The sequence below is a fragment of the Bidens hawaiensis genome, unplaced genomic scaffold, assembly GCF_021521415.1.
Source record: "Bidens hawaiensis isolate Kalapana, Puna unplaced genomic scaffold, B.hawaiensis_p1.1 tig00002307_1, whole genome shotgun sequence".
Lineage (NCBI taxonomy): Eukaryota > Viridiplantae > Streptophyta > Magnoliopsida > Asterales > Asteraceae > Bidens > Bidens hawaiensis.
The window spans coordinates 243,674-256,543 of record NW_027491124.1 but is presented as its reverse complement, the minus strand read 5'-3'; positions in this window follow the sequence as shown (position 1 = coordinate 256,543).

Sequence of the window (12,870 nt, the reverse complement as noted above, 5' to 3'; positions counted from 1 at the left end):
CATAATCTCACGTGGATAAGGAAGAAATCATTTTAAAAAGGTGTAATGGTTTTGAATGGTCATAACTATTGCCTTTTGATCACTGCTGGTCATAACTAATGAATTGGTTACTGATGGCATCAACTTTTAAAGTATTTGTTCCTAATGGTCCGCGACTAGCAGAATCCTAACACCGTTAGTTTCGGGTCATCGGAAAAACGTTTTTGGCAGGAAAATTCAAATTTGTTGCCGGAAAACACCACCTGAACACCGCAACCACCGGTAATTGACTCACCGCTAACTAACTACCACCACTTGAGCCCCATCAACCGACTCCGACGATAGCTCTAAGATTTCCAGCGACCTCAATAATTGGGGATTTTACTAGAAAAAGGTTCCTAAAGGTCCGGTACGAAGTTACCAAGATGTTTGGGACGAAAATGTTGAGTTTTCGGGAAAAAAATGAGTTTTCCTGCCAAAACCGTTTTTCTGGCGACCTGAAACTAACGACGTTAGGATTTTGTTGGTCGCAGACCATTAGAAACAAATACTTTAAAAGTTGGGACCATCAGTAGCCAATTTATTAGTTGGGACTAACAGTGACCAAAAGGCAATAGTTGGGATCATTGAAAACCAATATACCTTTTAAAAATGACAAAAATAGAACTAACTGAACATGACTTCTGAACAAATATTAAGAATCACCCGACACTAAATGATTAGATATTCCATTGAGAAAGTATTATACATACACAATAGGTAAAGACGGTTTGATTCTTTTTAATGGTCGTTCTTTAACAAAGGAAATAGCAGAAAATATCATTTACGTTTAAAAACTCAATTACATTATGTCCTTCGGCCCTAATTCAGTTAACTTTTCTCGTTAAATCTGATCATGTACAAAACACATAAGGATATTTTTGTAAATTTACATATTTACTTTATAATTAAAAATAAGATATTTAAAAATAAAAAGTTCTATCTCTTATTTCTTCAATCCATATGTCTACCGCCACCACCCACCACCACCACTACCACACCACTAGCCAAACACCACCACAACTAGTAGACACCTCGTCTTTTATTCAGCAACAAAGCACCACCATTCATGTCTCCCTGAAACTCTCTCCCATCACTATCGATTTCGCCAAAAAAAAAAAAAATCCCGCCGCCATCAACACTTGTTTTGAACCCCGAATACCGTCTAGACGTACACACAAATCTAGGGTTTCCGTTTCAAAACACAGCCAAGACATACACAAATGAGCAACTGCATTTTCCCCTAAATAGTTATGAATTAAACTCTTGATTACCGTCTGGAAAAATAGATCTAGGGCTAAGAACGTGCACCATTTTATTGGCCAATTACAGGGATTATCGGGATCTACCCTATGACGGCGAAGAAGAATTATATGTTTGGGGTGGCTCCTTACAGTGACGAGTCCGAATTTCAGCAGCTACCGCTACCGGGATTTAGCAGATCTAGTCAAATTTCAGCACGCTACCATCGGATTTCACATATCATCAACTCATCAAAAGAATGGAGCCGTCGTGGTTCATTTCTCAGGCAACTGCAAACAACAGATCTTGACATTTGTCTTCTGTTTGTTGTTATCCTCGCCATATCTATCTCTCTCCAAAAGCCCCTCAAATCACAAGTATCCTATTAGGGTTTATGAACAAAATCTGTTTGTGTTTGATTTGGTGTGAAAGAGGGGAGGAGATGCTGGCGGTTTCAGGCGGTGGTAGTTGTAGAGATGGTGGTTCTGTAGCCGTACTGTAAGGTCCCGTCCCGGGAACCCTACTTTTGCTCGGGTTGGATTTACTCATTCACATAATTCGAAAATCAGAGTTAATTAAAACAAATTGCAGAATATAAAGTCAACCAATCTTACATAACATAAGTACATGTTTAAATTGAAATAACATAAGTCTTGAATATTAAACATAATAACACGTGTATTCTCTTCTCTTCGATGCCAGTCTTCGTCTTATTGCTACGTGTCTCATCAAGCCACTTGTCTCATCTTATTCACCTGTGTGCATACTAAAAGTCAGCTATGCTAAGTGAGTTCCGGTTAATCATTTAATCATACATTGCATTCACATTTATATTTATACGTGTCCGAAGATACATAATTCATACTTTACTTACTTTTCCTCATTCATACATACTTTACGTACATACATACATACATACATACATACATATGTATTTACATACTTTCTTTTATACGTTCCTATGGTATACCGTAAACAATCCTACTTCTTCTATCTCAGATATTTTTAGGGTCTAGTCCCTCTATCTCAGATATTTTCAGGGTCTGGTACCTTCTATCTCAGATATTATCAGGGTCTGGTCCCTCCTGTCTCAATCTCAGATATTATCAGGGTCTGGTCCCTTTTATCTCAGATATTATTAGGGTCTGGTCCCGTTGTCTCGCTTAATTATACAACCATACATGTCCCGTCAATCGTCCATACGTTTATTTCAAACGTTTGCTATCATACGTGCATACTTTACAAATCTTTCAATTGCATATATAATAATTATATATATACACATTCAATATATAATCATACACGTATCATACACTTATCACTTAGGATAAATGTATTAACTATCAAATAGGAGTATGCACACAACCTCGAAAAACGTCACGGAGAAAGGGGCTAGAACTCACTTGTAGTCGATTCCTTTCCGAATTAATAGTAATGCATTTCTTCAACTGAGCCCGACTAACTGTTAATAACGTACACGTATTGATCCTCATATTTGTGTGTTATTTATTTTCTTAAGTTAACGGAGTTAACTTTTAAGTCAACTGAACCGAACATATAACCTCCTTAAACCAGTCGTGTTTGTTTAATATATTTAACCTTATTTTAATAATGAATAAAAGTCCAGGATGGGTCTTCAGAGTGATGTGTAAGAACATCCATGACCAGATCTACCCTACGACGCTACGAGCGGAAATCATAACGAAGTGAAAAACACGAAAACATCTCTTTAATCTCCTTGTTTATTCATTGATAGTAGTGATAAGTACATTGGATATGACAGTGTGAAACTAAGGTACAACATGGACCAACTAAAACAGAAGGCCAGAAGGACAAATGAACACCAAGGCCAAGAAATCTATTTATAGGGCAAATGAGGATGTGAATCTACTATAGAGAATTGAACAAGCTTACCGTGAAGAATAGGTATCCGTTGCCACGGATCGATGATTTGTTTGATCAGTTGCAAGGCGTTAGTTGGTTCTCGCGGATAGTCCTCAGATCGGGCTATCATCAGCTGACGGTGAAAGAGGCAGACGTCCCTAAGACAGCGTTTCGAACGCGGTATGGACACTATGAGTTCCTCGTGATGTTGTTTGGCCTAACAAATGCTCCCGCAACATTTATGGATATGATGAACAGAGTATGTCGGCCAATGTTAGACAAGTTGGTTGTCTTTTTTATAGACGATATATTGACTTATTCGAAGAGCGAGTCTGACCACGCCAAGCATCTGAAGGAAGTGTTGGAAGTATTGAAGGTCGAGAAACTGTACGCTAAGTTCTCAAAGTGTGCGTTCTGGTTACGAGAAGTGCAGTTTCTAGGTCACATAATTAATCCTGAGGGGATTACTGTGGACCCGGCGAAGATCGAAGCAATAAAGAATTGGAAGACTCCGCAAAACCCAACCGAGATACGCAGTTTCCTAGGGTTAGCTGGCTATTATAGGAGATTCATTCCGGGCTTCTCCAAGATAGCCTCACCGTTGACCGGTATGACCCGAAAGACTGTAATATTCAGTTGGGGTCTGAATCAAGAAGAAGCATTCGAAGAATTGAAGAAAAGACTCACACAGGCTCCAATCCTTGTTCTACCCGATGGTGAGGAGGATTTGGTAGTCTGCACTGATGCTTCACATCAAGGGTTAGGTTGTGTGTTGATGCAACGAGGGAAGGTTATAGCCTATGCGTCTAGACAGTTGAAAGTTCACGAAAGTACATACCCAACGCATGATCTAGAATTAGAAGCCGTAGTACATTCTCTCAAGATCTAGAGGCATTACTTGTATGGGACTAAGTGTACTATATATACAGATCATAAGAGTTTGAAATACTTCTTCGAGCAGAAAGAGTTGAATATGAGGTAGAGAAGGTGGTTAGAACTGATAAAGGATTATGACTGTGAGATCAAGTATTATCCGGGAAAGGCTAATGTGGTCGCCGACGCCTTGAGCCGGAAGAACGTAGAAGTTATCACGACAATCAAGTCTTATAAGTTGATCATCAACTCAAATTTTTTCGAAGAGATAAGCAAAGTGTAGATGGTAGTGTTAGCCGATGAAGGGTTGATGAAGAAAGAGAGAATTTTTGGGCAACAGACCGAGTTGATGGATAATACTCATGGGGTAAAGACCAGATTTGATAGAATGTGGATCCCTCGACATGGAAATCTTAGAAATCGAGTCCTAGACGAGGCCCATAAGTCTCGATACTCGATTCATCCAGGATCTACTAAGATGTACCAAGACTTGAATAAGGACTACTGGTGGCCGGGTATGAAAAATGAGGTGGTAGATTATGTCAGCAAGTGCTTAACTTGTTTACAGGTGAAGGTCGAGCACTAGAAGCCGTATGGGAAAATGCAGCCGCTGGAGATACCCGAATGGAAATGGGAGCACATCACCATGGATTTCATAACTAAGCTACCGCGTACAGCTAAGAATCATGATACGATATGGGTGATTGTTGACCGCTTGACGAAGAGTGCTCACTTTCTGCCTATACGAGAGGCCATCTCGTCAGAAACGTTAGCCAAAATGTTTGTTAAAGAAGTGGTGACTAAACCTGGGGTGCCGTTATCGATTGTGTCCGATAGAGACACCCGCTTTACTTCAAGGTTTTGGAAGAAGTTCCATGAAACTATGGGAACAAGACTGATCATCAGCACGACGTATCATCCTCAAACAGATAGGCAGTCTGAAATGACTATCCAAACCCTTGAGGATATGCTACGTGCTTGTGTGTTAGACTTTGGAGGAAGCTGGGATGATCATTTGCACTTGGCAGAATTCTCCTACAACAACAGTTATCATTCAAGCATTGGCATGCCTCCTTTTGAAATGCTGTATGGAAGACGTTGCAGAACTCCCGTATGTTAGGGGGAAATTGGTCAGAAAGAAATTGGAAGTTTAGAAGTGGTGCAAGAAACCTCTTCAAGATTTGATCAGATAAAGGTCAGAATGAAAGCTGCTCAAGATCGTCTGAAGTCTTATGCCGATAAACGACGACGGCCGATCGAGTTTGATGTTGGTGACAACGTGATGCTTAAGGTTTCCTCTTGGAAGGGGATTATACGTTTTAGAAAGAATGGAAAGTTAAGTGCAAGATACATTGGCCGTTCAGAATCTTAGCCCGAGTGGGCGAAGTGGCTTACAAGCTTGATCTACCCGATGAGGTGGAAGGAATCCACTCTACCTTTCATGTTTCTCACTTAAGAAAATGTCTAACGGATGACACGTCCCATGTGCCACTGCTGGACATCGAGGTAGATGAACAGTTGAACTATGTCGAGCAACCCATTGGGATAGTTGACCGCAAGGAAAAGCAGCTTCGTCGTAAGGTTATTCCCTCGGTGAAAGTGATATGGAAGCATCGTAAGGGATCGGATGCTACATGGGAAGTTGAAGAAGAGATGCGCAAGTTTTACCCGCAATTGTTTAGTGATAATAGTTAGGTTTCGGGGACGAAACCTCTTTTAAGGAGGGTAGACTTGTAACATCCGTATTTTGAGAATTAATAAATAATGGAAAGTTTTATTGTTATCGGTGTGTCGTTAGTTTGGTTGTGTGCGTGTTTGTATTTGGATAAGATTGGAATGGAGATGGATGGTGGGGCCCATGGCTCCCTATATAAGGCCATCCCCCATCCTTTCACTATTTCTTTACACAACACACACACACACTAGAAAACACACACTTTCTCTCTAGCATTTCGGATTCGGATCCAAGCAAAAGTGAGAAAGATTTTGGTTTTCAAGTGCCTTCAAATAGCAAGAACACGTCCAGATCCTCGTATTGTCCGGATTTGAACTCGAACCCGAAGCAAAAGGTAGGTTTCGGTTTAAATGGTTAAGTTTTATGGTTAGAATCGGCATGCAAACAGATATAATGGTAGATCGGGTTGTGAAATGTAATAAAAATATAAACTTGGTAAGTTATAACCTCTTGGGTGCACTTTAAGGTAAAAAGGTGGCGTTTGGACTATGAGAGATGGGTTCAAGATAAGGTGCATGGGGTCAGAATGTGTCGAAAGTTGAGAAAGAGTAAAAATCAGGTCCTGAGGAGGAGCCACGAAGTAAAATGGCTTTAAAATGGTAAAAATGAAGAAAGGAAGGCATTTCGCCTCGCTCAGCCATGAGAAGCGAAACAGGCATTTCGCTTCGCTCAGCTATGAGAAGCGAAACAGGTATTTCGCTTCGCTCAGCCTTGAGAAGCGAAACAGGTTATGCGAAGCGAAATAGCTCAACCCCAGCCAGGGGCTCTGCCCCTTGGACCCTGCTAGGGGCTGCCGCCCCTAAACCCCGCTACCAGGGGCGCTGCTCTCGGACCCCCGTTAGTTGAGGGTCTTATTCACCTAGATGTAAGAAGTAGAAGTGATAGATAATTGATACCCGTGCCTTATTATACAGTTAGCCGTGCGCAGCTAAGGAAGGGCATTACACTTAACTCAGAGAGAAACAGGACCCAGGTGAGTTTCTAGCCCCACTTCTGTGTTATGTTTTGGGGCTGTGTGCATACTCAATGTGATTAGTTAATACACTTACCTTAAGTGGTAAGTGTATGCCGTATGAATGTTTATAAATATACCTTATTAGTGTAGAAAGAGTTAAACGTATGTGTGAAGAGGTATATGAGAACAGATATAGCTAATGAAAGAAAGGTATGTACGATATGTGTAGTATATGAATGGTATGTATGATATGTAGAGTTGAAGAATAAAGGGTTGCCTACAATAATAATATAGGCGAAGAATGAAAGGGTTGCATAGCCTAATAATATATGCGAAGAATAAAGGGTTGCCTACCCTAATAATATAGGCGAAGAATGAAAGGGTTGCATACCCTAATAATATATGCGAAGAATGAAAGGGTTGCCTACCCTAATAATATAGACGAAGAATGAAAGGGTTGCAGACCCTAATAATATATGCGAAGGTTATAGGGCGAAAGGCTCTTTAAAACGTAGAACGATATGTACGTATGAAATAACTAAAGTAAGAAGAAGTATGAATGTATGGAAGTAAGAATGTAAGAGCGAATGTAATATGTGTCTTCGGATATATATATATATATATATATATATATATATAAATGTGTAAGAATGAGAATGAGATGTATGTTACCTGCTTAACTAAGAACTCACTCAGCGTAGCTGACTTTTAGTATGCGCGCAGGCAAATAGGTTGAGGCAGCTGGCTTGAGGAGGGACACATGGCATGAGCTAAAGAGACTGGTATCTATGAAGAAGTGTTATGACTGTCTTATATTATGTCTATGAAAGGATATTTTGTATGTTAAGACAAGATTCTATGTTTTGTAATGTAATGTATGAAGTTTTTTAACTATTTCGCAAAAGTTTTAATTAACTCTGATTTTAGAACTGTGTTTATGAGTAAATCCAACGCCAAGGTAGGGTTTCCGGGATCGGTGCCTTACAGTTTAACAAAAATTGTAGGCCGTATATGTCACAAGGTATTTATGCGACACATATGTTATGCGCCGTGTAACTTATGCGGCGCATAAGTTGCATTGAAGGTTTTTATGACAAAATATTTTCTAGGGAAAACGATGATGAAATGATATGATTTTTGAGTATGTTGTTCAACACCAAGTACATGACAATCCGTGAAGTTTTGGTGAAGTTTGAACGGCTACATCGTCTGGAATGATAAAAAATGTGTTGAAAAGAAAGGTTTTTGAGTTTTTCTAGGTAGATCATGAGCCACAAGGCTCTGATATCAATTAAAAGTCCAGGATGGGTCTTCAGAGTGACGTGTAAGAACATCCACGACAAGATCTACCCAATGACGCTACGAGCGGAAATCATAATGAAGTGAAAAACACGAAAACATCTATTTAATCTCCTTGTTTGTTCCTTGATAGCAGTGATAAGTACATTGGATGTGACAGTGTGAAACTAAGGTACAACATGGACCAACTAAACCAGAAGGCCAGAAATAAAAATGAACATAAAGGCCAAGCAACCTATTTATAGGATGCTTGGGACTTATGCGGCGCATAACTTATGTGCCGCACATCTTACGCGCCGCATAAGATGCATTGTGTTTGACATTAACGTACAATATTCATTACATCACTTGCTATCTTGACCTAACAACACAAGATCTAAGTACTAGACATTCCATGCACTTACAGACTCCCTCTTGGATAGTACTTGTCTTGTGGCATCTAAGCAAATAGACATTTCGTGCTTTAACCAACTCCCCCTCGGATATTGCTTAGATTTAGGTCAACCAACAAACTCAATCATCAAGATATAAGTCCCCTTTGATGTTATGCTTTCCAGATCTTCTTTGAATGATTTGACTTTTAAGGCTAACTCTTCAAACAATTTGACTTTTAAGTTTCTTCACCATCGGCTTTAAATTCAAGTCTTGTATCTCTCATGAGTCCCCAAAATCCTTTAACCCACTGCTATCTCATTCCATTTCCCAAAACACTCATGATGAATCCCCAAATACACCGGTATCAAACTTTTAACCTCATTGTATTTGATCCATCAACCCAAACACATGGGAGAACCAACAATCCTCTACTCCCATGTCTTCTCTCCAAGTAAAAGTTCTTGAATACTCAAGGTGCAAGTATTATAGCTGATAAATGACGATAACGTTTATGTTCATATTTCAACGTTTAACTCTTGTATGCCATGCATAAGTATGTATGAACCAAATGATCTTAAAAGCAGGTAAACCCTTATAAGTCAACATTTCAACATGTAAGTGATATGGAGAGGATACGGCATGAACGTTTAACAAAAATTGTAGGCCGTATATGTCACAAGGTATTTATGCGGCACATATGTTATGTGGCGCATAAGTTATGCGCCGTCTAACTTATGCGGCGCATAAGTTGCATTGAAGGTTTTTTTGACAAAATATTTTCTTGGGAAAACGATGATGAAATGATATGACTTTTGAGTATGTTGTTCCACACCAAGTACATGACAACCCGTGAAGTTTTGGTGAAGTTTGAACGACTACATTGTCTGGAATGATCAAAATGTGTAGAAAAGAAAGGTTTTTGAGTTTTTCTAGGTAGATCATGAGCCACAAGCTCTGATACCAATTAAAAGTCCAGGATGGGTCTTCAGAGTGACGTGTAAGAACATCCACGACCAGATCTACCCAATGACGCTACGAGAGGAAATCATAACGAAGTGAAAAACACGAAAACATCTCTTTAATCTCCGTGTTTATTCATTGATAGTAGTGATAAGTACATTAGATACGAAAGTGTGAAACTAAGGTACAACATGGACCAACTAAACCAGAAGGCCAGAAATAAAAATGAACACAAAGGCCAAGCAACCTATTTATTGGCTGCTTGGGACTTATGCGGCGCATAACTTATGCGCCGCATAAGATGCTTTGTGTTTGACATTAACGTACAATATTCATTACATCAGATGCTATATTGACCTAACAACACATATAAGTACTAGACATTCATGCACTTACATAATTTCGGGATGAAATTTCTAAAAGTTGTGAATCCAGTAATATTCGTTACTTTACAAACCTGAAAACCCGACCCATTTCGAATTTTCGATTTTGGTTATATATATTATATACCATTAATGTTCTTATGTTTCGTTTCATGTGGTATTCGTTAACGTTTATTTGAATTTGAATTTGCAATTGTATTTGTTAAACTGACCCGTTTTGACGTTTCTATGTATTCGTGTTTATCGTGTATCGTTAATCTAATATTCACGATGATTTATAGTTATTGTTTGTCAGTTTATTATTCATTTTGTTCAACTAACAAAACTCTGTGGATTTAAAGTTTATCTTTATTCGATTTCCAAAGTTTACGGGTTTAATTCGAAAATATCCAAGTTATATGTTATATTCCTAGTTTTATTCATTTACCAAAATTCAAGGTTCGAAATGTAAACAGTATTACTTTCTGTATTAAAGAAAATACCAAAGTTTAGGGATTAACTTGTAAATCTATATTTATTATGTTTTTAAAAGATCTTTGAAACTTGAGGGGTAATTTGTCTAACTTAATTTAAATTATATTATTACTATTATAATATTAACCCAACCCAGTAAACCCCCCACTCCACTTCACGATTTTCCGACAGGAGATCCGGCTGTCGGATTTCCGGCGCCAGCAAAGTTAAAAACAACACTTTAATGCGCAATTAACCCAATTAATAGATCCTAAACGCTGTAGACTATAACAAATGTAGGAGCATAACGTCTATTGATAGGGTCTTGTAGATGGTTTTTGTATGTTTCAATTGTCAAATTTTGTAGTAGTTATAGATCCAGCGCATAAGTCCATCCTAGGGACCGCGTAACTTATGCAGCACGTAAGTTATGCACCGTACAAGACATTAGCGCCCCTAGGCTGTCTTATGTTGTCTATAAATAGCTCTAGACATATGCGTCGAAGGGAGAGATTTTGGTGATTTCTAGAGAGAGAGAGAGTACTGTTTAGAGAGAGAAAGTGCTTGAGATTTGTTTTATCTTCATGTATGGATTATTGATTAATGAAATGGACTTTAATGTTACATTTTTGTTTTCTACTTTGATGGATTCCGCACTTCAAAGCTAAGGCTAATAACACGACATCGATCCTACATACATCTACATCAGCATCACATCATTTCAAGTGGTATCAGAGCGTTATAGGCTTGTTATTTGTTTTAAAAACACAAAGATTGAAGTCATTTCTAAATATCTCAAGATTCACCGTAAAATTTTCACCAAACTTTCACACAATGATTTTTACATGTCCGTGGTATATCCTTTAGAAATTCAAGTCATTTCATCAAGAAAATCATTGCCAAAATTTCAATTGGTTTTTAAGATCATTCTGGGCGCATAAGTTTTGAGAGCGGATATGTCTTTACCATATATCTTATACGCGCATACGTGCTTACTTATGCACCGCATAAGTCCTAACTTATACGTTGACTGGCTTTGACCAAACACTTATATGTTTGAATATCCAAACTTGCTTATACGTTGATCAAGATACAAAGACATATACGTTGACCAAGGTTACCATCAAGTGTTTGACCAATTTTTTAACAATGGAGAATCTTAACGTGTTGGTGTCTCAGCCATCAACAATGCTACAAAATTTGAATCTCGAGAACGAGATGGGACATCGAACAAACACCCGAAGCTGCTGAAGATGGAAGATTACCCGTCGTGGGAGGGTAAATTCGAGACATACATGCAAGCCCTTAACTACGAAACTTGGACCGCCGTTGTAGAAGAATATATCATCACTGGAAATGAAAATGGTAGCAACTATCGTTTGTTGCAAATTGAATACAGGGAGAAACCTTTGTTCCCGAGGGAGAAGAAAATGCTGAATCTTTTCCAATAAGCTATAACAAACCGAGATCTTTCAATTGTTACAACACAACGACTCATGTTACTAAATCTGGCAAGCTCTTCTGAACAAGAATAGAGGAAATCCTGATTCATAAAAGCAAAATGGCTTTGCTGAAAAAGGAGTATGACATCTTCTCTCAAGTCAAGGGAGAATCGTTCGCACAACTAATTGAACGATATTGTCATTTAGTCAATGAGATGAAGAGGATGGGTATAGACAAACCAGAATATGAGTAAATTGAAAAATTAGCTGACACTCTTCTTGAGGAATGGGGTACATTCATTATGATCCAACAATCCATCCCCATTGCCTATGCTTGACTGAATTTGGTAAGTTTTATTGAAAAGATGGAGGCACAAGAATTGGAGTTGATGAAGAAGCAGTAGATGAAGAGTTCAGTAGTTTCCCAAGATATGGGTCTGTACTACAAGATCTCTCAATTGGTTATTGCCCCAAGTCCCAAGATACAAACAACTTTCTGTACTTAAAACACGGGACATGCCTTTGTGGGAAACATGCCTGCTACTCCTCAATAAAGTAGTAGCTATTTTGTCACTATTCCATCTAACCAAGCATCTCCCGGCTCTCAACAATCAGACCAAGATGTTTTATAATGCAATATTGCTGTAAACATCAAAAACGCCAGTGGGATGACTCCATAAAATATGAAAGAACACATGGCCTTCCTAGGATCTGTGTTAGAGTCCTATGAATGTCTGATTGCAAGTAGGATTGGGAACTATAACATGACTAAGGAGGACTATGATCAAATTAATCTAGAAGAGATGGAGATGATCAACATTTACTGGTGCATGGCAAGTGTGATTAGAAGGGCACAACGGTTTAAGGAGATCACTGGAAAGAATGTTTTGGAGGCATCGCCATCAAAGCTTGGGTTTGATAAGTCTAAGTGAGATGCTTCAGGTGCAAGGAGAAGGGCCATTACAAACGGGAATGCACAAGCAAGGAAATTGGTGATAATGGAGCTAATCCATTTGGTCGGGACTACTACTAACATGCAATCTATCACCGACCATCACCAAATGTAGCTGGGTCCTCAAACAATGGGAAAAGGCATGCAGAAGCTTCATCTTCTCAAACCAAAGCCTGCCATTCATCTCAGGCTGATGAGGCATTAACTGGAATTCAGTATTCCAAGCTAACATAACTGAAATGGTGAATAAGGTGGAATTGAAGAAGTGGTTGAGGGTGATAAAAATGTTAAGGTTAAAG